The sequence below is a fragment of the Eufriesea mexicana genome, unplaced genomic scaffold (genome assembly GCF_001483705.2).
Source record: "Eufriesea mexicana isolate 0111107269 unplaced genomic scaffold, ASM148370v2 scaffold507, whole genome shotgun sequence".
NCBI classification, from domain to species: domain Eukaryota; kingdom Metazoa; phylum Arthropoda; class Insecta; order Hymenoptera; family Apidae; genus Eufriesea; species Eufriesea mexicana.
In genome coordinates this window covers 1,312,173-1,338,986 of record NW_016908664.1, presented here as the reverse complement: position 1 = coordinate 1,338,986, position 26,814 = coordinate 1,312,173, and positions in this window count along the sequence as shown.

Genomic DNA, 26,814 nt, shown 5'->3' with positions numbered 1-26,814 from the left:
AGAGATAGCCGTGTTAGAATAGTTAACTGTAAATATCGGTATAATAGGAAACGATATTTGGGTAATTAGGCTGATTGACAAACAGCATCTTTGTAGAATTACCGTAATTATTGTTATTGTTCTAGAATGTTCTCTCCTAGGAGCCAACGGCTTATGCTAGCTATATATATATATTGTAGAAATTGGGATTGGTGGTATATATAGAATTATTTATTTATAATAAATAAATTAACAATGTGTGAGTGACGATTAAACACACGAATCGTCTTTCTCTCTCTATATATATATCCATACAAATCCACTGCCCAGTTATTTTAACAAAATTATAACAAGCCGAAAGTTATTAACGCGTAAAATAAGCTTTAGTTTAAAATAAATCATTTTCATATTTACATCACTGCTTATTCTGTCACGTATCCAACATCCCCATAATATGTACGTACATACTGTAGCTCCGAAGTAGTGTCTGTAAATTAAAATGCCATTTCAACCAAGCCATTACCGCTCTCGTTACCAGCTATTTGTACCTGGTCCATCGGATTTTACAAAAAGCGAACGACAACGTGGGTTCCAATTTCCCCACAGTCAAAATTCCTCATGCTGCAATGCACGCGCGCGCGTATTTTCCGCGCAGTCTGTTTTTTTAAATGTCGCGTGTGTCGTGCGAAAACAACGCGGAGCTTTCATACGATTCATCAGCGTGATTCGGCGATGGAAAAAGCCGGGAATTCCGCGACACGTTTTCGCCGTGGATGGAGATTTGCATTCGGGGACACAAGCGTCCCGCCCACGGTGACTTTACACGGGCGTTCCGCGATAAAAGTCGCGGCGTTCTTTACATAAATTGGATAAGAAGATCGCGTAGCGCGATATATTCGCGGAACACCGAGCATCCTGTCCCAGATTTTCTTTCTTCACGTCCCGACACACATATCCGGAAGCACATCGGCGCGATGCATTGGTCATTGTCAGTCGCGACACGTCCCGCGATGTCGATTCTTTTCCTTCTTTCCTCCCAACCCCTAGGCGTCGAGGCGTTATGTATTAGTAAAATTTATATTCATGCTCGAAGTTTGTAGTCTAGGTCTGGTCTCGACGAGGCAGCAGGAAAGCTCGGGACTGTAGTTCCGGTTCGTCCTACCGCGAGCTTATGGTCTATTCCCCTAAATCGCAGAGGGTAGTTGGTCCGCCCTCTTGGAAAGTTTCCGGCAAGTTACTTGCATGATGTGATTGCTTTTTCAATGCTTCATTTCTTCTTATTTTCCTGTCGATTTTATTTTTATTTTTATTTTTTTTTTTTTTAATTTTCTGGGAGAAATATCAATTAGGTATCGTGATCTTCTTGCATGTGAATCTGTTTAAGTCTCGAAAGCGCGGAAGATTATGTTGGAATAATTATAAATTTTGTTTCATATTGGAAAAATTGACTTGTTTGTAAGAACAGACTTTTTTGAATATTTGAACGACACTGAAGGACTACAGGTGGCTACTCGCTGATGCTCGTCTGCGAAGAATTAATCTTTCAACTGGGGATTTTACTCGTGGAAAGCACTTTCTGCATAAACTGCAAAAAATTGCGAAGCTGGTTTCTCAAATAAATTTTATACTCTCTTGCGAATTATTCATCGTACGATTGATTCTTCTGTAGACTTTGCATAATTATTTTTTAAACCAGATTATGTTTACTGTACTTTGCTGTATTTAAAAATTGCTTGTCGTTAGAATTCGGATTACCGAGATTGGTAAATTATTGTTCAGATTATCCGGATAATAATTTTATTTTTAACACCTTGACTGTCAGGTAGCTTTTCACGATTCCGGTGTAAGAAGCCAATTTGATTTAATCATGTTATATTATTAAAAACTTTATTTATTATATTTATTATAGTACGTAATCAAAAATCTTAAAAAATGTATTTTTTCCTTTTTTTAAAATACATGTTACGAGTTATCTCGTAGTTGACGCGCAAGATTGTTTTAAAAATTATCACAAACCAGAAAAATGTTATTCTGTACGAATAATTATATTTTCTGTTCATTTAAGCCAAATCACATTTAACACTAGATTTACGGAACCCGTCAATTTGACGGAAGGGTTGCTGTAATTATACGATGGTAACAGATTTAGTTAACTTATATTAAGACTGTTAATATAATATATAATTGTTTTTAAATTTGACAGGTGTCCTTAAAAATAATTATACAGGTATGGTAACAGATTTAGTTAACTTATATTAAGACTGTTAATATAATATATAATTGTTTCTAAATTTGACAGGTGTCCTTAAAAATAATTATACAGATATATTATTAAAAACTTTATTTATTATATTTATTATAGTACGTAATCAAAAATCTTAAAAAATGTATTTTTTCCTTTTTTTAAAATACATGTTACGAGTTATCTCGTAGTTGACGCGCAAGATTGTTTTAAAAATTATCACAAACCAGAAAAATGTTATTCTGTACGAATAATTATATTTTCTGTTCATTTAAGCCAAATCACATTTAACACTAGATTTACGGAACCCGTCAATTTGACGGAAGGGTTGCTGTAATTATACGATGGTAACAGATTTAGTTAACTTATATTAAGACTGTTAATATAATATATAATTGTTTCTAAATTTGACAGGTGTCCTTAAAAATAATTATACAGATAGCGTCCGTAAACCTTGTGTTAATATGGCAAATAATGAAGGGAGGAGACAACTCTTAGTACTCATCCTGGGCAAGTAAACAACCCACGAGATATCTCGTAGTTGACAGTCAACGTGTTAAATTAGAATTATTTATTAATATTCATATTTATATTAGAATTGTTATATTAATATTTCAAATTAGATTATTTCTAGATTTTTAGATAATATTAAAGAATATTGCGTTGAAATATTCTTCTACGCAGAAGTGGAACTTTTTGGTACCTCTGGTGAAATATAAACGACTTCTTCGAGATGGAGTCTACAAAATCGGTTATTGAAGATAGCGATTCACTCGTGGGACAGTTTAGGGTTGCCGTTTAGCGAAAATATGAATCACGGTAGTAACCGATGGATCTCTGGATCCTGCTCCTGCGCTTTAGACGAAGCCTGTATTCACGTGCCCGAGTGCCTCTGGGAACGCAATGGAACCCGAGACTGGCCATTTACATATTACACAGTGTAACCAAGATTCAAATAGCCGTTCGTTTATAGGGCTCGTCGAATTTTCGGTGACGCCATTTTACGACGCTGTAACCGAATAGTGACTGCACCCTATCTTCTATCATCATTTCCCTCTTAGCACAGTACAGCTGCGAGATTTGCGGGAAGTACTAAAAGCGGTGAGCAGAGTTATGAACCTTTTCTGCAGAAAAACGTGGTAAGATATGACGTGGATCCTTCGACGAATGCATTCGATAGGAATGATCTATGAAAGATCCTTAAACGTGCATCGGGGATCTTTGTACCTTTTATTATACAGTAACGAACGACGAAATTCCATTCTTCTCGTTTCTTCCATTACGTTTTATTATTTATTACATTTTATTACTATTTATTCTGTCATTTCCTAATTTCTGCAATTTTTTCGAAATTGAATTTCTTGGCTTGGAGACTCGCGAAATATTTTAACGAATATTCGTGTAACGAAATTAAATAATATTATACATTAATGTTATAAAATACAAGTAATATTATACATTTTCAAGATAGCAAGGAGAAAAATTTCTTGAACTCTTTATCCATCTCGTAATAAATGTGACTGTATCGAGTCATAACGAAATTAGAATATTTTTGTGACTGTATACCCCAATTTTTGTACTCGGTGTGAATATCAGGAGAGTTAAATATGACAGGAAAGAAAATCTTGAGTTCCATTTCTACGAGTCCGTTTCTACCAATCCTCTGACGTTTCATTATTTTGCAGATGGCGTTCGTTATAACTAGAATCACGTATGTATAGCAGACGTTTAAGATCCCGGTTCATTTTGCTCCTTATTGTGTCGGTATCCGTGGCCTGAATGTCCGGATAACGATGTCTTCCATGCAAATTCCAGGTCCGCCTTAATAAGATTCGTGAAGTCACTTCTCCGAGGGGGATGCAATTTAAGCGGCGAGTCGACCTGCTCGAATTTATTTGCTATGTATTCCCATGTCGCGGTCGAGGATGAGGTGCATTATCTTAAACCGTACCAACGAGATCGCTGTCGAAATACAAGCGGGAAAATCGATTTTCCCGGTTCCGCCGTCGTTAAACGACGCTTCGTTTTGCATTTTTTCTCCGTTCTCGTCCCTGCTTTGATTTCGTCTTTTTGTCCAAGGCTGTTTCGCAGCAGCAGCAGCCCGTTTTACTGCCTGTTAGCCATTTTACGAGCCTCGTAAATCCGAATATCCATGTAACATCGAACGATTCGCATTTTCTTCTCCTTTCTTACTTCGCAAAGAAAAGTATTTTTAGATTAATTGTTAAAATTAATTCGAGTAGTTGCCGAATTTGGTATTTAGTTATCATTCCTGCAAAAACATCCACTCTTTTCTCTTTATTAATATTTCTAAATTTAAAAATTTGTGTATTGTATCTAAATTTCTTAAATTGTGAATATTAATTTGGAAGAAAAATTTTCGTGAATATAATTTTTATAGTTCCAAGTTATGAAATTAAAAAGTGGGAACAAATATAGGCTGTTTTTCCAAATTTTTTCCAAAATCAAAATCGTGTTAATATCTGTTTTTAGGGGATTAATTTGATATAAGTATAATATTACGTAATATAGTAATTAAAAATTATTCAGCTTGTAATAAATAAAATAGAATTCTGAGATATAAGTGTAATAAATATTTTGGGTGAAAATGCAAAAGAATTTGCCGTGTTAAAAAGTTGAAATAATTTATCATCTTCGGAATTATATCCTCCCGAAATTTAATTTTAACGATCTCTGTTATTTTCTATCGAGCTTATTATTTTTACATCGATTTTTATACGAAGTCTGTTCGTTTCGCGCTAATGAAAAACGTCAGGTGACATTATTCTATCTACGGATGTAAAATGGACGCGTCGATAAATCCCGCGTGATGAACGTTTCATCTGGGAATATTAAAAGGCGGTCGAACGTTTCTGTTTCGACACACGTCTTTCATATTTTGACGTGCGTTTGTCTTTTTCTTCTTTTACCTTCGTGACATATCGATGATTTAATTAATTCTTCGCGTGTCCCTAAATGACGTATCGATACGTTACTAATTAATTAATCCGCACCACACGCGTACGATGACACAGAACGTGCAGCATCGCTATTTATTCCTCATCTGATATTTCCTTTAACGAAAGTGTTACGTGAAACCTATTTAATCAGTGACACCGGGGAAGATCAATGCTTCCAATTAGGTAATGAATCTCGTGTATCTGAGATATTCAGTGCTTGATGCAAATTTCCAATTTGTCGTCTTGCTTCAGCGTATCCTAAGATTCATCTCCCTTCCGTGATTAAAGTGCTTCTCTTAATTATCAAATTTTTCCAGCAATACAAAGTATAGAATAACAATACACTCTTAAAAACCCGATAAAATTAGCAAATCGATGTTAACCTGTTGTAAGAATATTGGTTCAAACAATTAACACTTTTTAAAGTTATTATTCCCATTCATTTCTACCGAAAACATGAGCCAATACCATACTTGTTATAACGAAAATTAGCTATTATTTTATTTTCCTATATCAGATGGAAAAGGAAGTTATCAGATTAGGCTAATTCGATTTAATTTTTATTACAAGCCAACGAAGGATAAATATAAGAAATTTCTGAGTGATAACGGCTGATCGAAAGGACTATAACATTCCAAGTTTCATTCGTTTTGTTCTCGTGTCACCTTATTTTCATCCTGCATGCCGTTCAACAACATTTCAATCGTGCTTTTACACGGTAGACATCAGGATGACTCCCCGCGGAACAATACTTTCTGTCGTCGACGTAGCGCGTATTCCATTGGCCGACTATTATCGTACTTCTACTACTCGGAGGGAAACGGCGTTCCACTGGTGTCGCGTTTCCTCGTTTATCATTTCCTGTTTTAAATTGTCACTGACCGATACGGACGCTTTTACGTTTCATGCTCGTCCTGTCACGTCGTATTTCATAAATTATTCCTGTCGCAGTGCCATGAAACCGCCTGGAACACTGTAGCGTAACCTGTCTTTGCCACAACTTTCTGTCACCGGGACTAGTTCGATGAGTGAAAATATCATCGATGCGTCGCGACTGATTAGAAACATTTTCAAAACAGGTGTTCCAGCAGTCTTTATCCCGACGGATCTAAAAATTCCTGAAAGGGTTCGGCTTGGGGTAGGTCTTGTTCAGAGGAATAGTTTTATTTCTGCATTGATTGAGCTTTTCCGATTAATACACGCTACAGTGCTTTGCTGTAACATGTATTGCCAGGATTAGGAGTATTTGAATATTCCCTTTTGTGATAAATATTTCTAAATGCTTCATTCACGAAGTTCGGAACGGATCGTTGGTTTGGAAATATTTGGAAATATTTTGAAAGATCGCTTGGCAAAAGAAATATGGAACGAAAAAGAAATAATCGATTATTTTTTATTTTTATTTTGCTTTTCATAAAGTTCGCGATCATACAGATTTAATTATCAAGTATGGTGAATGTATACCGTATTTAGGAACGTATTACAAGTTGGCAATTTTAACGTTGAGTGTTATATCGATAAAGAAGCATGAAATATTAGCGAGACTGATAGAAATTAGGTTTGTAATTAAATTTCAAGAAAAATTGCGAAGAGGTGAGGGGTTGAAATTAAATCCGGCAGAAAATGAGTGGAAATTAGGCTCTAAAGGGTTCTTTAAAAATACAGGGAGCCGCAATAAGAAAGAAAATTAATCGTTCGGGAGAAAACGATTTTCAAGAATAATATTCGCTATAACGAGGAGCATAAGTTATCGCGAATAATGCACGCGACATTTCTCTACACACTCGTCTATTGATCGCTTAAAATTTGCAAAGTTTTATCATAAGCAAACTTAATCCATTATGCTGCGCCAATAAACGCGTTCTGCTGCTTCTCGTTTAAGTTGAAAGTCGAAAGCTTACTGCGGATAAACAAAGGATAGTGTTTTTACAAGGACAACGCGGTAAAGACAGAGACCCTGCGGAATTTGCTCGACAATGGAAATAGAGAAAATGCGAAGAAAGGATTCGCTTGGTCAAACGCAATGGGGTTGCCTTTGAAGGAAAAGTTCCAATGAACGGAAGGATATTGTTCGCTGCGCCACTATAAGTTATCGTTCTTTACAACGAACCTGAACGAATATCGGCAGAATTTTCAACGAAATTCTGTCCCTATTTTTTCGACAAAAGAATCCCATTTTAATCCAGCAATTTTGAAAGTCGAATAATGAAGCGATAATTTGCAGCTGCTTTGAACTAGAAATTGCGTTGAAATTTTTCGATAACAACGAATAAAATGTTTACCGCGTGTGAGAAAATATATTTCGAGGTAACAATTCGTCAGAACGAGAGAGAAAATGGCGAAATTTTCTGGCGAAATGATCGTTAATTGTCAGCAGAGGCACTATTAACGAAGCCGCCTATATAGCCTGTAACACTTGTTGATCACAATTTTCGAGTTGTTTTCCCAATGACTCTCGCGTTAGTTAATTTTAATCTCGACTATCTGCAATTATCGTCGCAGTGAAATACATCGCTAATTCACCGGCCGTGTACAAATTCCATGATTAAAAGCCTTTACTCTCACCGAAGGTTAATTATCAATTTACACTGCAAGATTGCTACGAGATTTTCACACCGGAATTCGTGAAAACAGTTTCATTCGTAGTATTCATAAATATATTAGAAAATTCGCAGTAGCGTTATATCAACTTAGTTCAGATTTATGATAGTCGTTTAACGATAAGAGCTTGGAAAAATCTCGAATGTATTCTGCAGATATGTCGATCTTCTCAGCAACCGTTAAGACCGAGATTATCATTAACCTAGACTCACCCTATATATCTGCCGAGCCTAACATTAGATAGTCTGAACATATTCTGAACGAGGTCTGTTATGGAATAAAATCATCTGGAAATTGTACGATTGCAGCAAGCAACTTAGCAACTCCTTACTGAGAGTCAAAATTGAGTCAGTGATCAGTGATACATCGTCGTATAAATGCGACGCCACCTGTGACCAAAAATTTTAATTAATTATTACGAATAATGCAAACTATAGTAAAAGCTCATGAGATTATCATCCACGAGCTGTTCGGCATATCCAGAGAAATAAATAATCGAAGCTACCGCAAAACTGCAGTCTACGTTTCTTTCACGAAGAATCAGGATCGAGTCAGTGATTAATCAGACATCGACGTAGAAGCGAGGGATCTGGGTTCATGGTACTGCCACGAGTTGTTCTTCATTTCCAGAAGCTTAATTGTAGAGAAATAAATAATTGAAGCTACCGCGAGACTGAAGTCTACGTTTCTTTTACGGAGAATCAGGATCGAGTCAGTGATTAATCAGACAGCGACGTAGAAGCGAGGGATCTGGGTTCATGGTACTGCCACGAGTTGTTCTTCATTTCCAGAAGCTTAATTGTAGAGAAATAAATAATTGAAGCTACCGCGAGACTGAAGTCTACGTTTCTTTTACGGAGAATCAGGATCGAGTCAGTGATTAATCAGACATCGATATAGAAGCGAGAGATCTGGGCTAATGCTACTGCCACGAGTTGTTATTAATTTCCAAGAGCTTAACTGCGGGGAAATAAATAATTGAAGCTACCGCGAGACTTATGTTTACGTTTCTTATACGAAGAATCAGGATCGAGTCAGTGATTAGTCAGACATCGATACAGAAGCGAGAGATCTGGACTAAAAATTCTGTTCAACCGTAATAAATCAAATTCTTTTCAATATCAGCTCGATAAAAGTACATAAAGCTATCATGAAGCCTCCACGGGAAGAAACATCGATTGTCACGAGTTTCTCGGAATATCCGGGAGCCTAATTGAGGAGAAGCGACAGAATCGAAGGTATCGGAGGAAAGGTATCGGTCTTCCATGAAAGCCCAGGTGAAAAGTTAATGCGAAAAGTTACGAACGTGTCGTGCATACCTCTGACCAATGCTTCTCTCTGACTAAAGCACGCCTGGGTAACTTTATTATGCCGGGTCTCGCGGAATTCCTAGGACAGAGTCAGCGGATCCTGCCTCCTATTATGCGTGGTGGTTGGAGGCACTTCGTGAAACTGAACGCTGCTTTCTTCGGCCGCCATTCAGGCGACGCGGCGCGAACTTAAGGGATGAAATATGGCGCGCAGTGCCACAGGAAAGATCACCGAGATTTATAAAGGTGCCGTGTCTGGGCACACCGTTGCTTAATAAGGGAGCTTTGTCGATACTTCACGCGCGAGAAATTCGAACTTCCGTGCCGTTCTTTCGCTTGAAAAATCGCCATTATTAATTGCTCGGCGAAAATAATAAATCGCGTTGCTTCGAATTTTAACGAGCTGCCGAGGTACGACTTTTTCGAATAAACCTCGCATCCCATCCAAGATAAAACACAACCCCGTGATGAAAAGGGATTCCGAGAGTGATTGGACTCCGGATCGAGGGGTCGATTTACTGTTGCATCTGTAACAATTCATTCTCCATTGTAACGTTATAAGGGAAGGGTGAAAGCGGAAGTCGAGGGTCGAGGTTGATGAAGCGAAACGTCGGTGTAACATTTTCGATACGATCCTAGCCGTTCACAGTTGAATTTACTCGCGTGAACCTCGAGCGGACTGACTCCCTGGAAATTTTTTCGCGACCAGGAACAAAGGGTCGTCGGCGTTGGAGGAGTAACGGGAGCAAAAGGGCGTAAGGGAGCTATTCGTTAAAGATGAAAGAACGGGGGCTTCGCGTTTCAATTATCCTTCGCGAAAGAAAGTAGTTTGTTCCTTTTATTTCCTTCTATGTTTTCTCTTTCTCTCTTTTTATACCACTCACTCGTGGATCTCGCAGTGCAACCGGTGATCCGTCGTAATTGTGGATCGTTAAGTTACAGGTCTAGAGGACCCGTTAGTATCTGGCTGCCAGATGGGCCTTAGGAGGTCGAGGCCAGGTCGCGGTCACCTCTCGGGAAGGGTCTCGCGAGGGTGTCCCTTCAACGGGGCGAACTCTGAAGGAGGAGTCTTCTCCATCCTTGATCTTGGGGTAGAGGGAGTTTCTCCTCCTTCAGGGAGGTGCTTGTCTCCTGGACGGGCTTTAACAGGGCGCGTTCTGGAGGACAAACTGTCACAGAGCAGTTACTAGGAAGTTACAAGTCAGTTACTAAGTTGGTCAGAGTAGTTGTCAGGTCAGTGTGTGAAGAGATACAGTTATTTTACAGAAAAAACGAACCAATAAAATAAAATTCCTACATATATGACTGGCCAGTAATTATCGAGTCGTTGGTCAGAGTAGTTGTCAGGCCAGTGTGTGAAGAGATGGAGTTATTTTGTAGGAAAAACGAACCAATAAAATAAAATTCCTACATATATGAGTGGCTATGGTTTCTCCTATGACTGGCACGTTGGTCATTGGTGACCCAGAGCCATTATATGCTTTGAATAATAAAAATACTCCCGTGGCGTTCTGAGCGAGACGTGTGATTTCCACGTGGCTGTTAAATGGTTAATGAACTCGACCAGCGGAATTGTTCGATTCCATTCGATTCTGCGCAATTTTACTATGAAATAGTGAGCATAGTCGTGATTTTGGAGGTCGAATTTTTTAAACGATTCGAATTAACGTGGGAGTTAGATATTGAACTGGAACGTGTAACCTTTATGGAGCTTTTAGGTGTACTCGGACGTAAAGTCGAAGCATTTACAAAGTTGTAAAAGCGGAACAGTCGCATCGAGTTGTTTTGTGTGATCTCGGAATATCTCGGTGCAGTCGGTGTTACGTGGACGCTTTGTCTTCTCTAAAAATGGTCGTGGTTGTGTATCGCGTATTGATCTCGTTGCTTCGCCGTTGTTTGGAGTTTTCGAGAACAGCGGAGAGGAGATGTTTGCACTGGTATTTGTTTTGCCTGCCGCGAGGAATTGTTTCGAATAATATGAATTCATTTAGCTGGAAAAATTGCGAAAATCTAATACCGCGTGCAATTTATTTTTCAAATGGAAATAGGATGTTCGATAAATCTTAAGTCGTAGAATCACGTGGTATACTTGGAGAAATATTAACAGTAACGAAATTAATTATTTAGAAATTTAGAAATTTTAATTAAGAAATATTATTTAGAAATTTGCATCCAGTCCCAATGATAAGATCCAGCGAAAATTCAAATAAAATCGTCCAACCTAGTTTTACGACAATAAAAGGAACCGATTTTTCGAAGCAAAGAATGGAAGTCGTTTGGCGGAAAGATATCAGGGAGCATCTTGAAAGAACAGATTCACAGAGGTGTAAACTTCGTCGCAGATTGTAGACAAACGTGAAATATCACGGTAAATAATGTCGCTCGGTTGTGTTCAGAACATTCATATATATTGAACGACGTGCTCGCGAGGAACTAAAAATCACGGTTGTTCTCTGGACCAATCGTATCGTGTAGTAAACGTTACCACATTCACGGTGGCGAGACGGAGATATATCAAGTTAACAAGTACGTGGAAAATATGGTAGATCTCTGAGAAACGTAGAAAGCAGTAGAAACACTAAAAACACAAAATATCTTCGTCTTCGATAAAACGATCGCAGCAAAACGACCGTGTAAAAATTCCAAACTCCTTTTCCAATTTTATGTTAATAAAATATTCCAATACTCAGGTTAAAGATTTTTACCACATCCCTTTATGCCCCAAACTTTCGGACAGTTATATCCTATGTTATTTCTGAAAATAGAAATAAATTATTGGAAATATTCTCTCAAACAGAAAGAAGAAAATAATTCCCATTAATATATTTGGTTTCCCGAAGCTCCAAAAGTAATGTCATATTTTTCACTGCAATTATTCGCGAAAAATGTCGAATGCAGCTGCGCAAAATAAGGAACGCGAAAATCATAAAGATAATCGATCTTCGTTAATTAACGACCTGCCATGAAAAATTTCTCTTAATGGCGCTCGCGCGGAACGTATGGTGTTATCTGCGATCTGTCGATAAAATACGAATACCGTTGTGTAACGTGCGAATGGTAATCACGTTTTCCGTGCTGAACTGCAATTTTCCTAAATCGTAATTTAGGTGAACGGGTGAGGCAACGGGAGATCGCATTTTCGGCGGTGCAGCACGAAAAACAAATAAACTCGGTGACTCTGGTAAAACAGAGGACATCGAGCTGCTGATCACGATTCTCAAGTTGCGATGGTCGTGAGCAACTTTAAGTATGGCATCGCGATTGGACTAGGCCAAAGTCGCGATTCGCACCTACGAGCGTGATAAGCACGATGTGGATCATTCTCCTAAGGGGGACGATAACATCTTAATGGACGGAAAGAGAAACGAACCGAGAGGGAAGAAAAATTCCCTTAAACTCTTTCTCCGGGAATTTCATTTCTTTCCCGAAATGGTAAAATCATTCTTGGCACGGTAATCATCTCACCAGATGGAAATATGCATTGCTGGTCCACGAACTTGCGCGAAGGGGTCGCGATAGTAATTTTCGTCGGCTTTCGGGGAAATATCGCTTAAAAGTGACTATATTTTCTGGAACGAGGAAGAGCGATGGAGAGGGTCAATTCATGCTCAGTTCTTCCTTCCTTTCTTTCCTGGTTCTTCCTTGAGAAACTTGTAGCGCTCGTAATTACCTTCTTCACCGGGGAAATTGTAGTATGGTCTGAATAAAGTAACGCTTGGTCACACAAATGAACATAATGACCAGTTAGTATACTTTTGTAGCGACCATCATTCTCACCTTCGCCATTAGATGGATTCCGACTTCGAGGACTTTCCTGCAAGTCCTCGGAAAACCTCCATTTCCTATATATATAACTTCCCTACCTTCCAATAGTGTTCCAGTGCTAAGGCAAAGCCTGCTAGGGTATCCTTATTGATGAGTCCGCTAGTAGGCCTGGGACGAAACGCATCCCTTCCTTTTCCTACCGTCCCTTCTAACCACACCACCACCACAGAGGATACCTGCGACTAGCTGACTCCAAAACGACCCTGGAGGAGGACCCCCATACTTTGTATATATATGTGTGTAGGAATTGTTAGGTGGTAGCAAAACGACGGTGGTAGATAATAAAAGTATGATTTATTGTGAACTAATTTAAGATTTATTCTTGACGCTATGACCTCTCACACTGATTACCTCTCAACCAACTCTTCCCAAAGAACTGTACCCGAAGAACTGTTCCCTTGCACCCTTGTTTAAACCTTGCACTCTGTCTTCTTTCATTCTCAAGCTTTCTTCCTCAGTCTTGCATTTCCTATAGCCTCGCTCTCGAGGTAGGCCACGTACATTCAGGTGCCTTTCGTTCTTCACTCACATTCTATACAGTCATAAATCTCCCGTTCATCCGATCCTTGCACGCGGTCACTCGTCCTTCCACGTGCACTCCAGACATCCTCTAAACATTCATGCTGAACCCTAGAATACTGTCTATTGCCTCGCCAGCTAGAGGGGCCCAAGGGTGCCTTCACACTGACTCTCAAGTTGATGTTACTATGTTAATCTAGCTAGAAATCCTACACTTGCGTTCGATACTGCCTTGAATATCCAGTTTATACGATGTACTCAGTCACTCATCCACGCACTCCAGATAACACTCACACAAAAGGTACTGTCACAGGTGGTGACCTTATACCCTAATCACGCCATGTTCATCATTCACGCATATATACTTAAACCTCTGCGTTCTGAAAATTTTCTGATTCGCTGGAGAATATTTCAATATTATAAATTCTGTTTGGAAAAGTGAAGAATTAGAAGAAATTTTTCTTTATAAAATAGACTTACTCGCTTTTCAATCTTTATTTGATGAGAACGAAAACGAGTAATAATTTGCAAATTAATATTCGCAGTGGAGTGCAAATAATTAAAATAAAATGACCGCGTTCGAAATAATGTACAAATAATCGGATTATTTACACGATCTACTTTCCCACTGTTTAATTATATCGATAGTCTTTATGGAAGCGTTTCGACGATGGAACGAAAACATTTTAATAAATGAAATGCAAATTTCGCAATAATCATCTGGTAGATGCGAATTCCCTCGGCTCGGATGTCAAACAGTGATGTTTCCATTGGAAGAAAAATCTACTGCAAACTCATCGTTGTCTCGTTTTAATTCGCCACGTATGTTTGCAAACGACGCGATCTGCGAAATGGGTTGCGTGATAATTCACAAACCGGGAACGTCCGTGAATTTCGAAATTAATGATTTCGCTGAGCTTATTAGCGGTGTCGGATTAATTTACGATAAAAGGGAGCGAGTTAATTGAATTTCCTTTACTCGATAAACATTCTCTTTACACGATGCCCGAGATTTGTTCCAACGTTTTCATCCGTCGCATTAATTAAAAAATCCTGTTTCCCGACGTTGAATATTTCATCTCGTTGAATACTTTGTTCACTTGGTATATCTCTCTCGGCTGCGAAGTCGATGAAACGTGTTACCAGGGAAGTAAATACGATTTTTCCATCGGTGCAGGTGTTTCGTATCTAGGGTTGTTAGACAAGAGAAGACCGTCCATTGTTCCCGATAGAAAACGTTTCGCTATTACTTGCACTGTCTGAACGTCATGGATAAATTATCGCTATATTTCCAGTTCCATGCTTGGAAATAAATTATGTACCCTCGATAAAATCGTGACAACGGAAGCGCAAAATATTTTAGCACAGATCAAGTTTAACCCTTTGCGGCCGGCAGATTTCGGCAGAGCAAATTTAGCATTTCGTGGTTACTTTTCTATACAGGATTTAAAGTCAATATTGTTAGTGGTGGATGAAATTTTAATAACAACAAGAACAATTCTTTATTTAATTAGAAAGATTATAAAGCACAAATATAACGTTTAAATATAATTAATTTCTCACAATTGCTCTATCACACGACTTCTCACTACTATAACTCAATTGCAACTAACGTGCCCCAAATCACTCACTTTTTCTTTCTTCCTCATACATTACATTGACATACACAAGTCACGCACACCTCAATCATTACACGCATACTCATTTATCATAATAATCTGAATTCATTATATATTGGAATCCCATGCATACTTGTTCCACTCATCCCAACACATATATACTTAAAAATCTATGTAATCACTACACAAATATATGGATATTAAAACGCACAAAATTTGTTGAAACTCATTTGTGTTTAATACTACTAATCATACGTAAAAATACAACTTCCCATGCATACTTGTTCCACTCATCCCAACACATATATACTTAAAAATCTATGTAACCACTACAACAAATATATGGATATTAAAACGCACAAAATTTGTTGAAACTCATTTGTGTTTAATACTAGTAATCATACGTAAAAATACAATATTTTTAATTTCCCTAATTTTCTGTAGTTTTCTGTATTTTTCGAGTTGCGAATGTCCCCACTACGGGGACATCGACTGCAAAAAGTGAAAAGTACCATCTTTTTTGTGGTATAATTAATTTATTTGCTCGTTGCTTCAATTCCAAGTCTCTCATAGAAAGATGCAACTGGTTCCACGCGAATTAACGTGGAATAATGTGTCCAATAGTCTCGTGAATTTCCAGTAGGTATGCATTAGATTCGACGGGACGTAAAATTAGAATTGGATATCATGCATGGGTCTCCTGCTAATATAATATCATATCTCTCTTGTACTCTGTGTCAGTGGAATTATTACGAAGGAAGCAACTATGTGAAATTCGAAATAACCAAATGATATATTCACCTTGCCTCGCCAGAATTTAATAATTGATTACAGGTATAATAACAGAAAGCAATAATTTAATAAAGAGAAGTTCGTAAAATTGATTTTTTGTAAATATGTATACTTCGTTCGTAAAATAAGGTGAAAAAGAAATTGGATCAGCTTATAGAAGGTAAAGAAATTAATTAAAGAATTTTCTCGATTATTTGTCATGTTAATTTTCTCAAGCATTTGCGAAATAATTAAATCTTTTTAATTATATTTATTACAAAGCTCACGGGATTTTATCTCTTCTATAATGAGAAATAAATAAAAACAGGAAGGTTTGATTTATCTAATAAATTATCGTAATACACGTAACCTCAATGCGAATTCTTCGAACGCGAATTCGGAAATGAATTCGATCCATATGTTTTATTAAAGAGGCGAATTCATTCGAAGCGAAGGATTTCCATACGTCGAGTTTTTTCATTCCCGATGATTATAATTTATAATGCGACAGTATAATTTTATATAATTTACGTGGTATAAGACGCGATCATGTATGGAGATTTTATGGATTCTGTGGAAGCTATAGTGGAACGATTTTGAATTTTCAGCAAGAAAATTTGATTTGGGAGGGTCTCAAAGTCGTATCGATCGAATGGGTGAATCGTTCCTCAGATTCGAGACTAGGAAGTCGAGGAAGTTTGGAGGGTGCACTCGGAGAAGCAATTTCAGTGTCTTGTCTGACCGCGTTAGGCTTCTACTACTTGCAGAACACTCGTGAGACTTTATAAGGTGGTTTACAGGTGTTCGAACTTGCGTTAGAGTTTCTTGGAAATTTATAGATAAATGGAGAAACTTGGGTTCAAGGTTGGCAAGTTTTTAGGATAACTCATAATTTACCGGAACTAAAGGTTAAAGGTTCACAAGTCTTTAAACAATGAACATGTCGAATCGCGTAGTTCTAGCCGATGAAGGCTAAAATGCTTCTCTTTGCATTCACATCTAAATTTTTCTGTCATAATTTCCCCGTATTTGTACAAGTATATCAACAGAATTTTAAAAAGCGGTACTGAGACCTTAATTTTAATTTTTATAGCAGAATATTTTCACTGAATATTTTAAAAATTAACAGAATTAAAAAATAAAGGAATATATAATTGTTTAAATTTTATTCGCTTCATAATAGAACTATACAAAACCGAAACTTCCATGATTTTAATTTAACCCAAACTTTCGACACACTCGTCCAACTTCGACGAGTATAAATGTCGGAAATAATTTTTAACGCTATAACATTAAACGAATACCGATAATTAAAAGTCCTTCCAAATTCCTCATAACGAAATCTCGCTTCGAACCAGCTTTTGTTTCAAATTTCCAATTAAGTTGGCATTTGACGCGGAATCATGTTTCCATTGGAATAATATTTCTCATCTTGTTTACAGCGGGCAAACGCTCGGCATGGCTGATTCTGTCGATTACATGGCATCAAAGAAACGGGGCTGGGAACGTTTCTCTGCAAACCTAGCCGTTCAAGGGAATCCGGTAACACGGAGAAGACACGACAGACTCGGATGCAGCTGATACCACTGAAAGCTTCGTCAGAATGTCAACGATCGGTGAGTGTCGCTTTAAGTCTCTCTTAATGCATAAATCAATGTTTAACCGGGACCGTGAATGTTAAGTAGAAACGAAAGCTAAGAGGTGCTTTTGCTTGAAAATTCGCAACTATTTATTCGCTACTTTCCAAGCTATTTATCTATTTTTATTTTATCCTTTTTTTCTTTTTTTTTTTGTTGTGAACAGTCGAGTCGGAATTTAATTTAGTGATTTAAATAAACGAAGGAGTTAATACGTAGAGAGTGGAGGAAAAATGAAACAGTCGGTATTTGCCGACATGGCAAAAATGCTTCGTTATCGTGTTAAACTTCCAGTTGCATCGCATTTATTTATTTTCATGGAAAATTTCGCGACTGTAACAACGGTAAACACTCGTAGATCATTTTAATTATTCCCGACGCGTAGAGACAATCGCTAGAATGTTCGGGATAATCAGCACCTTTTGCGATTATTATCCGTAAATACCTGCCACTCGATCAACTGTAGGTTAATTATAAGCGCGGATCCATATTAATTAAAACACGCGGACAATACTATATTAACGAATGTGTCGGGATTCTATAATCGCGTTCATCTCTCGTGCATTTCCACGACAGATATTAGCTAAATTTTTAATTAATACAGCCTGGAATAACATAGAAAGCACAACTCGTTCACGTTCTCTCAAGTTAAATTAAAAATCCAGCGGAGCATCGTAAAAGTAACTAGACGGTAACTAGACTTCCTAGTATATTTAAAATTGGACTAACTCGGGGTGATTAAAGGTAACAAAATTAATTGCAGAGGAAAAATATAATTGAAGTGATCACGTTAAGCGATGTGAATCGAAAAAATTAATGACAGCAATTAAAATGGCGACAATTTAAGGGGGGATCCTGATGAGGAACGCTGAAAATGTGCATATTATTGGGAATTTTTTCCGACGAAAGTATTCACTTAATCGTTCTGAAAATTACGAGGTTCTATTAAGTAGCTATAAGAGTATGAAAGAAATTTTTTTTAGATCTTAAAATATGTCGCAATGGGAAGTTATAAGGGCGTATGTGCAGTGCCTCCATATCGAGATCTGAAATTGGCGGGAGCTATAGCTTCACCCCTATTTTGGCCAAAACAAGAATACAAACAATTATCTTACTCTATATGAACGTAGTTAGTCGATGAACCTTTAAAAATATGGAAAAATTGAAAATTATTAAAATGAGAACACTTTGAAAAAGAAAATTGATGTTCTAGAAAATTTGACGTCTTTTTATGTATTAAAAAATTGTTTAAATTATTTATTTTGTTTAATTCTTAGGTTCATCGACTAGTACGTATATCATACCATACGTATGCAAAATTTCAGGTGAATTGGTAACTTAGTTTTTGAGGTACCTTTGCCGCCAATTTGAGAAACTTGATTTCGAGCAAAACGCGTTTAAAATGTGCAAAGACGTCATGCGTTTGCATACTTGCATGCAATAAACATGCTGCAGAGACCGTAGTATTTTGAGGATTGCATTGAAAATTTTTGAAAATATTCCAGAAGTATTGCACTATCGATTAAAGCGATAAAGAGGAAATCGATTTTTCTTCGGTCTGCACCAGGATCCCCTCTTAAGCTCGCAGAACTTGGCTCGTTAAATCACTGCACGAAGCAGTTAATTAAAATTCCCACGGGACTGGTCGAAGTGCAAGATGTTCCTCGATCACGAGTGGTCAGTAGTTGAACATAGTTCCGGCTTTTGAGCAGCTCAAGTTAGATAAATGACGTTCCACCCTCTCGTATCTCGTCTTGGTGTGCTCGCGCAAGATTGAATAGACCATTTCTCTTATCATATCGCACCGAGGGCGAGAAATTTGGCGGAAACGTAGCTAGCTTCTGTTTGAATACGGTTAACCAACCCAAATCCAAGTCCAAGTGACTTCAGAGTTGGACAAATCGTCGTTTAAAATCGTTCTTGCTCTCCTTACTCGTCGTCGGATTAAATTTTCATCATTTCCATAGAATTAATCTCCGTTGATAGATATATTTAACAAAAGTTTCGTACCGTTTCGGATGAATATTTATCTGCGACAATCTTGTCACGAAGTTTCTTTATAAATTAGGATTGGTCCCTTGATAACTGGACGGTATCGACGAATTGGAAGTCGAAGTTTACTAGTTTCCATTCCAGTTAGTTGCTTCAGGTCCGAGCATAATCGAGCGAAGTTAAGAGAATTATTTACTGTCATGCTCTAGGGATTCTGTTTAGACAAGATTTATGGACGGTTGAGTTATATTTTAGGGTGTTAGACTGGAACAGGCTCTCTACTGGACCTCTGAATATGTCAATGTCCATGATACTGCTGAGTAATGCATATTGGATAATTAATGACACGAGATTATCGTTAAAAATTTATTATCCTGTTCACTGTCATGTAATATATATATATATATTTAAAGATTCAATTAATTCGTAGTATTATATTTCCTTGATTTGCATGATCAACGGGACATTACCGTTTCTCTCAGTCTGTTCTCGGCATGTCTTGCTACAAATGGACCTTAACCCTTCTGGGACGAGCGCTTTGTCTGCCATGACACTGAGGTGCTCGTACACACGGGTCATCAGATGGATGTAGGATAGATTCGACACTGGTAGAGACAGATCATCAGACAGACCCCGGATAGATCCGGTGCTCGTATTGAAAAGGCTAAATGAAGTTTTAACCCTTTGCACTCGACGATTTTTTGGCTAAAGAAGAGCACGAGTTCAAAGATATTCTGTTATAAAGCTGACGATACTTTTTGGAGCAGTAAATAAGAATTCGTGCAATAATTAACACGTAGAATTATTTGATTTCGATACCTCACACACCGTGTTACATTATCTTAAATTTCACATATTAATTAGTATCGATCTTTGAAATTTTATCAAATGGCGAGTGAAGGGTTAACCCTTTGCACTCGGCGATCTTTTCGTTACAGGAAAATAACAATTCGATGACTTTCTGCCATAAAGTCTAGGATATTTCTAAAACGGTAAATAGAAAATCGTATACACATTAAGACGTAGAATTATTTTACTTCGATATTCGAAGCATCGTTGAGTAATTGTGAATTTGATATATTAATTATCATTCATCTTTGGAATCTGATTAAATGACGACTGAGAGGCACCTCTCGAGTGCGAAGGGTTAATCGTCCAAGTGAAGTTTTGAGAACGTTGCTAAGCTTTTTCTAACAAAAGCGTGCATTTATCGCCAGCTATTTATTATCTGCGAGTATGAAAATCTAAATAACCGTCGCGATAAATTTCAGCAGCGAGATTATATTAAGCGATACCTGGGATATGAGCAGGGAAACTCGTATTAAACGGTTCATAAATCATCCCTTTTAGAAACACGAGGACCTTTGTCAACTCCATTATGCGGAGAGACATCGCAAGCTCCCAACTTCGCTCGTTCCATGTACACTTTCTTTCTTAATAACTGTCACAGTCTCTCGATTGATTAACGTTGCTTTTCGCGGTGCAATAACTCTGTTTGCCCATGGTCACGTCGAACTTGCGACGAAATTATCATTTATTCCGCGGAATGTCTACGATGATAGCGCGAACGATATATATCCCTCGTAAGTTTATCAACTTTCTTCAACTTCGCCCACGCAGGGACAGTATTGTTCCTCTCTGCCAGAAGATCATAAATCCCACCGGATAAACAAGATCTGGAATAAAAATTAGTCTGTAGACTCCCAGGAACTTCCCTGGGAAGTTCAAGAAGCATTGTTCCTCGACGAATGGGATTAAAAATGACAGAAACAGGGTAGACGAAAGTTGGAAATTGAGAAATCTCCCGCTTCTGGCCATCTTCGTTTTGTAAGACACAACCTGTCAGTTGGTTTTGTACGAAAAACACTAGGGAGTCGGTCATCGATAAATGGGTCATTGGTAGCTTTGTGCTTGGGACCTTTGTGCAGGCGAAAACTCTCGATTGTTGTAGGACAATTCGGAGGAACCAAGTGTAACAAAATGGTGAAGCCTGTTCGCATGAAGCATCAGAGGTCAATCTGTGAGAGATCATCGAGTATACCTTTAGTATAGCTTTTTTGAGAGAGGATGTTCTTAATTCTTTGACCCGAATTCCTTTGTCTTGTGGGTATCCCAATTCTCATAGTTATGTTGAGGTTTTCTTCTTGTTTCGATCGGTGCTGGTGTTCGTATGGTGCTGCCGGTTGGCATCCTCGTGATCATCGTTGCTATGATATGGATAGCAGGTAGAAGGGCGACAGGAGAAGGAAGGGATGCGTTTCGTCCAGGGCATGCTAGTTGATTCGTCATTAAGGCTTTTCCAGCAGAGAACGTTTCATGGCTGCCTTCAATGGACGGCTGTAGTACCGAAAGGGCTAAAGGGGCAGCTCGAACGAACCCCGGAATTTTACGTGAGAGACGAGAGTGGCGTGTGAATATCTCATCCAACGTAATGTAGAATTTCTAGCTAGATTAATCTTATGCAGACCGAGATCTGCGCGTCTAATGAACAACAACTTCCTCCTAATAATAAAGCTGGTTTATTTAATTAATATGTTACCCCAAGTTCCTCCCAATTCTAACTCTCGAACACACGATCCTCTATCCTCTATGTCTCGACTACACACAATCTGCCGCGCCCACGTCCTTGCACCCTTACTTAACACTTACAACGCTATGGACGCATATATGCGTCTGGCGAAAGTCACCAGCAGGGACTGTGGACGCATATATGCGTCTGGCGAAATTCACGAGCAGGGACGCTGGACGCATATATGCGTTGTTTAATTTTTTCGGTCTTCCATGTAATAGTATTACATGTAACTTTATGTGAGACAAATATATGTGTTTCTTAGCAACAATAGTAAAAAAAGACAAATGATGGAACAAATAATAGACGCGAGGACGGGTTTATTCTTTTGTATATCTGTTCTGAGTATCATTAGTAACGTATTAACAATATAGTATACGTATAACAATATTAACCGGAATTATAATTAATATAAATATTGTAATCAAAATTATATTACTTCCGAGATGAATAAAGATTATTTTGAATAACTTTGATATTATTATTTACACGTTATTGTAGTATTTAAAATCTGACACTTAAAAACTTGCAAGTCGAAGTATGATGAGAATAAGTTGGAGTTGGCGGTCGAGATACATAATTAAAAGTCGGAGCATTGAGGGTTAACAATATAAAAAGAAATTTATCATACATAAATAAACTATTAATTTTTGTTTAGTTTTCTTCCCTTATTTTTATGTTAAGTTATATTGTAAATTTTATTCACTCTAATAGATAATTGATGCTTAAAAATAGTGTTCTTTTATTAGTTAGCCTGCTGCAAAAGAATTACAATAATAACTTGTTAGTTGCGCCTTGAACAGTTAATCAACAGAGCTCACACGAGCGAAAAGTATTCCGTCCACAGTGATCCTAAGCGTTAAGCATGCAAAGTCCCTGTGAAGCGATTCGACAGGGAGTTGTCGTCCGCACTCTAAGGGTTAAAGTCAAAACTCTCTCTTTGCATACACAAGCTCTCTCTCTCAATCACTCGACCCAGTCATACATATGTCATCCGTTCGCACGTGCTCCGGGTATTATCCTAAACGCCAATGTCGAAGCCAATGTCACTGTTTATTTTTCTCCAGATAGAGTCCTTCACCCACAGTAATAAAGTACAATCGGCCACCGAGTGATAGACCCATTTTAACCTAGCCCTTTCGTCTCCTCTCCTTACAATTCTGCCAGCCCCAAAAATAAAAGCAGCCGCTAGTGAACCCGAAGTAAGCGAAATCGGTGGAAGTTTCTTAAACGCGTCAGCGGTAAATAAACGTTGACCCGCGACTGCGTGCCAGAGGAAGAAACGAGATACCCGTGAAAGTTGCCGCTTCGAGCTTCGGAAACTGCCACACCCTCGAATATCTCGGCACCCGACCTTTGCAACGGGGCCGAAACTTTTCACCGAGAAGTCGAAGGGCGAGGAAATTTTCCAATCCGGTCTCGTTCTCTACGCAGAGCGTTGTAAACTTGCTTGCAAAACGATTTCTTGATGCACGAAGTCGAAGTCGGGCTTCGACTTCCTTTCTCACTTGGCCCTTTGTTTTTACTGCGATGGAAACACGCTGCCGGCGCTATTTCGTCGCGACGCTGCCAAGAAGTCGTGTCGAGGGAGCGAGGTAAGGGAAAAACGCGAAATAAGGGAAACGTCGTAGGGAATTGGTCGAACAAAATTTGGCGGAATTTTCGAGATCATTAATTCAGAAGGTCTGACTCACTTGGGATTAGGGTTACTTAAGAATTTAGAATTCCTCGTATTTCCCTTGAAATTTGTTACACGTTCGAGGGAAGCAGATGTTAGTCTGTTTAAATTTGGAAGCTGCTGGTGTTGGTTATTTAGATTCAATTTTGGAATCGTGGTTCGAATTACAGATTATATCTGAGAATTTTCTTAGACAAATATATGGACATAAATATACTTGAATATGAAAAATTGTTTTATTCAAAATTTGGCTTCATGTTGGATAGCAGGCAATGATTTTGGAGGGTTGGGTAAGAAAATCATTCTCGGAGGGAGGGTTAAGTATTCATTGATAGATTCACGGTAGGTTTATGATTGTAGATGAGAAACCACAGAGAAAATAGGAAAAATATTCCAAAATTAGATTCGCGTATGTTAGAATAAAAATCGGGCGTTTATGCTATGGTAGATTTAACGTTAAGCTATGTGGCGATGGTCTGAGGGCACTCACGGTTAGTATTCTCCATTGGAGATGTCTTGTCAGAGTCTATATGTGACACTTGAGGTTGTTCCTTGCTGGACGGTCTGTAACTCTAACGGGAAACCACTGTAAACTATGGTGCTTTAAGCAGTGTGGCGACGACCTTCCGTGTAGCCACTTGCTACGTTTCATTCGAGTAGGTGCTCATTGTTCTCCATTTTCGAAGCAATCTAGTGCACTTTGACATATTCTTCCTTTATCCTTCGTAACATTCAAGAGAAATTTCCTTACGAATATTCTTCTATTTTCTGTTATATTTGTTTCCCTTAAATGTTGGCATAGAATATTTCTCCTCGGTATCACAAATATTACGATATTTTTCTTAACTTTATTTCTATCATCAATGAAATATCTGTGAATATATGAGCTGTTCGCCGCACAAATTGATTAACTCCATAAAACAAAAAGTGAAGAAATGCAATGAAATAATGTATATTGTTTTTTAAAATTCCCTTTATAATTTAAATGCAAATAAATATTGTAGAATGCATAAATACAAATGTAGCTTTCATCTAACGGTATATAAAATTTATAAGAAAAGTATCCAAAAGGTAATCGTTAGTAATGTTACCATTTTTATGTTACTGGAAGAGTTAATCGATTTGGCAAGTGAAAAAAGTAATAAATTTAAAGTCAGTGTTTAAATTTTTAAGTTTTTTAACACAGAAAAAGAAAATTATAAGATATTTTTATTACAGATTTTTCATAAAAATGAATATTAATGGTTCTGTTATAATATATTATTATTTGTGATTAATTTTCTTTGGCAAAATAAATGATGTCTCCTTCATCAGCTGTATGTGATGACTCATCACTTCAATTTGTTCTCCAGTTTTTGTAGTAATCATGTTTAACAGGAGGAATGAATTTCAGCAGATCAATCATGTCTCTCCTTTTTTCCCTTGTAACAGTTCTACCTTTAGGATATAATAAAGGCTGATCTACATTTTTCAAACTTATTTTATTTTACTTAAATTCTGATAAGACGGTACTAAAAAAATTTACCGTTATCATTCATGGTTTGCTGGTGCATTTGAGTTGCATTATTGCAGCGATTTACATTAGAGTACGGAGTTAATCAAAGTGACCTCTGAAATAAATTATTTATTATTCAGTGGCCAAAAAATTTTTGTCGTTTAATGGTGTTAATCTAAATTATCAGGGAAAGTTATTATAAATATAAAAGTTACGACTATACCAAGTGCTTTGACACTTAAATTTAAGATTTTTCAAAAAGTGGAGTTTATCGATTTGTGCAGTGAACGGCTCATACGGAGTTTACATGCAGTCCGGATTAAACATCTTCGTATACTTCGTCTATTCACTTGCCGAGCCCGCGAGATTTCAATCAAGATAATCCCACTCACTTATAAGTTGATAAACTTATACACTGGTGGAAGTAGTTAGTAGTTGATATTCGTCAGACATAGCATCACTGCGAGTAGGGAAGTTTAGGAACTCGGGTTCCTGAGTACGACTCTGGTCTCTCTAGCTGCACTTGGCGTGCATCTAACTCCATACGAACCAATTATTCGAAGAGCTTAGACCACATGGCGTATCGCGCGAATTCAATGGGAGACCGTGCCTTTTCATTTAAAGTATGGAGTCCTGATAACGTCACGCTTCCTAACTCCCTGTGTACTCCCGTCGTCGTTTAATGAGCTTAAACTTGTGCCTGTTCAACTGTTATTCAATTACACTAAGCACGAGTGACGTGAACCTTGTATTTAGAAAGGACTTTCCCGCGTGGTAGCATTTTCATTGAACAAATCGACGAATTTAGGTAAAATATCTGAGCTCGTAATTAACAGCAAATGGTGTTTGAGGTTTGTCGAAGAGAAACGCAAAAATTGTCGAATAAATTTCGTCTTCCTTACGGATCATTTCTCAGTTTCATCGGATTAGTTTGCTAGCTGCATTATGGTAAAGCGCCTGGACGTTTTAGGGAATTAAGTTCATTAAGTTCAGGAGACTATGTTACGGTAGACGTAGATTGTAATTATGTTATGCACGTGGTTCTACTTTCCAGCAGGATTACGAAACATAATTACGTGATACGAAATCAATTACGAAAGAGTATCAATATTGTAGCGAAAGCCAGAAAATTATTCGGATAGAAAGTAGGAACGAATAGGTTTATCGACAGGTTCTACTGTAACGTTCATTTGTCTTGTAATTCAGTCGTTTCATCATTAGTCTTCGAGCATGACGACACTAAACCTTCGACGAAAGACGAATGCCTCCAAGTTGTCCTAACTTTCCGTTGTAGCAATTGCAGAACGTCGAACCAGCTGAGTCGTTTACAAACCGAAGCTGTCAAAGGAAAGTCGCGGTTTTCCTGTGTTTCGCGATTAAGCTTTCAAACACATTCCGTGGAGTTTCTTTATGGTTGAACTTTGAACTAAGTTGTTGGAATTTTATCGTGGACTTTGTACTTCGAACAGCTTTGAATAGCTCTGAATAGCTCTGAATAATCCCGAACAGCTCTGAAAAGCTCCGAATATCACCGAATAATTCTGAATAGCTTTGAATAGCTCCAAATAGCTGTGATCTACTCTGAGTAGTTCCGAATAGCGCTGAAGAGTCCCAAGT